A 2,748-nucleotide genomic window follows, 5' to 3' on the forward strand; every position below is an offset into this window, starting at 1 on the left:
AGACTTCATTACTTCAATATTGGTTTGTTTAAAACAAGATGTAATTCAAGGTTATTTCTATGCTGTTCTTTAATTTAAAAAGAAAAGAATAAACCAAAACTTAGCTAATTCAAAATCTATTGTTTTGATTCCTTGGGTTTCAAATTAGGGAGATTTCACTGTAAATGGCAAACACTGATCTTAGTCACTGGCTATCTTTCATAGTTCTAGAAAAACTGATTCCCTGTCTGATTCCAATTTGCCTTTAATCCACTATCTATACTAACCTCATACAACTTGCACAACTCCTTACCCTTTCTTCATTTTGTGAAAATTTAATATTTATAGACTGTAATTTTAGGCTCTATTATCTTAACAGCCAGAAATAGCATTTAGCTCAATCATCCCTTGCTCAGAAGGAGGCTTTATGTAAATTCCTTCTAAATTTTTTGGATATTTATATCCCACGCCTGTCCTTGATTCAGAGGTCTGTGTTCGTTCCCTAGGGCTACAAACATTTTAAATTTCTGTAGAAACTGACTTTACTCTGGAGGGCCTCACGGATACAGAAGGCTTGGTTTTCACTCAAAGACAAGGCTTCCTTTACCTGGGCTCAGGTGGAGACCCCAAATTCTTGCAAACATCATTTTTCTTCCTCCCCCTGACCTCCTGTGGCTGATGTGGCCCTCCTTACTGTTTCTGTTAATAATTTTATCTCCAGTCACTTACTTATATGCACACTGTCATGGCAACCCCAGTGTTAGTCCTATCAGCCTACCACCCAAGGCAACTCCTTGTGCAGAAATGATCTACAACGCCCGAGGGAAAGCATCTTGCGGCAAAAGTGACTGCAAGCCCAGCCTCCAGTCGTGGTGCTCTAAGCTGCTGCCTGCTTACCCTCAGCAACGGATCCATCCATCATCCCAGAGTGCCTGATTGTACATGTGAGCCCAGCTAAAGAAATAACGGTTTTGTCTATAAGTTTTTTCAACATGTGTGAATGAAAGGAACATTAGCTTAGCAGTGACTCCTTGTGACATGGTGGAGGGGAGAGGGGTGACTCTCAGATTGCCAGTTTTGCTAGTATCATTCCAGGCCCATACTGATGTGATAAGACTTTGTGGGCTTTTTATCTTTTTTTGTTTTGTTTTGTTTTTATTTATTTGAGACAGAGAGAACGAGAGAGAGAGAGAGAGCACATGAGAGGGGGGAGGGTCAGAGGGAGAAGCAGGCTCCCTGCCGAGCAGGGAGCCCGATGCGGGACTCGATCCCGGAACTCCAGGATCATGACCTGAGCCGAAGGCAGTCGCCTAACCAACTGAGCCACCCAGGCGCCCCTATCTTTTTGTGATATAAGTGGAATAATGGCAATGTATTAAGATTTGGAGTTGCTTCCTAGGAATGTAGTTGAAATTAGAATTGCATTATAATTTGTGATTAGTGACCAAGCAAGAAACATCACCCTGAAAAAGAAAGCATACTATGCTTCCATGCTGTTCTTTTTAGTTCTCTGTTTTGGAATACTTTCTTCCTCTGCAGATAGTTAGTTCACTGGCTAACAAGGCCAAGGGAGCAGTTTATAGGTACAGCTCACAAATGTGTGCTCTCAGTCACTGGCAGGACCCAGGGAGAAAGTGTGGCTAGGTGTGGATTGGGGCAAAATCATCACGGCTGTTCAGAAGAATGACACAGATGTGTGCTTGTGCAAATGGCAGGTCAGTGGCATCCTAGTTATGAAGGAAGGAATGTGCGTTGTATTCAAAATGACTGGCTTTGGGCGCCTGGGTGGCTCAGTTGGTTGGGTGAGTGCCTTCGGCTGGGGTCATGATCCCGGAGTCCCGGGATCAAGTCCCGCATCGGGCTCCCTGCTCGGCGGGGAGCCTGCTTCTCCCTCTGACCCTCCCCCCTCTCATGTGCTCTCTCTCTCTCTCTCTCATTCTCTCTCTCTCTCAAATAAATAAATAAAATCTTTAAAAAAAAAAAACAAAATGACTGGCTTTGTTCTAGTTATTTGATTTTAAGCTGATTACTCAATCTTTCTGGGCCTCACTTCATCAAAGACATGACTTAACCATTGTATACCACTTATGTCACAGACTTATTGTAAACAACAAAAAAAGATGAAACATGTGCACTGTTATAAAACACATTAAGAGATATATATAGGTTAATGTTAAGAGAGCAAATTCCAGAGAGAGCCTGTCTTGCTCAAATCCCAGCTGCATTTCCTCAAAGGTCCCTTCATCTGCAAGTCAGGGTAATGAAGGCACCTACCTCATAGGGTTTTTAAAAGAGTAAATGAAATGATATATTTAAAGAGTTTATAGCCCCACTTGTCACATTGTAAAAATCTCATTTTAAAAACTCAATGAATGTTAGCTTCTTTAGCTGTGATTAAGGCTTTTAAAAAATATAGAATGCTTCACAAATTAGCATGTCATCTTTGTCCAGGGGTCAAGCTCATATTGTCTGCATTGCTCTAATTTTAGTATATGTGCCACTGAAGCAAGCATTCTTTGAACCGTCCAACACCCTGATTTGGAGATCCTGAAGAATTGTTTGAGTAGACCATAGGAAAAAAAATCAAAGCAATGATAACAACATCATATGCAATAGCAATAAATAATTCCACTGATAATCAAGCCACACTTTTGGCGGTGGTGATGAGAGAACCAATTCGCATGGTTGCTTTTCAGGTTTATTCTGGATGTAAATATAACAAGTACTGTGGATTCCTTTTTAAAGCCAAGTGGTTCTGTTGGAAGAAAA

General features: G+C 41.2%; 1 non-coding gene across 1 annotated transcript; it reads right to left on the bottom strand.

The window, feature by feature from the left end:
* Positions 1–2,385: 2,385 nt before the first annotated feature.
* On the bottom strand, positions 2,386–2,488 carry LOC118009702. Its single transcript, XR_004678991.1, has one exon. It is a non-coding gene; the product is annotated as a U6 spliceosomal RNA (small nuclear RNA).
* Positions 2,489–2,748: the final 260 nt, after the last annotated feature.

Source organism: Mirounga leonina, unplaced genomic scaffold (genome assembly GCF_011800145.1).
Source record: "Mirounga leonina isolate KUSES-001 unplaced genomic scaffold, KU_Mleo_1.0 Mir_127, whole genome shotgun sequence".
NCBI lineage: Eukaryota > Metazoa > Chordata > Mammalia > Carnivora > Phocidae > Mirounga > Mirounga leonina.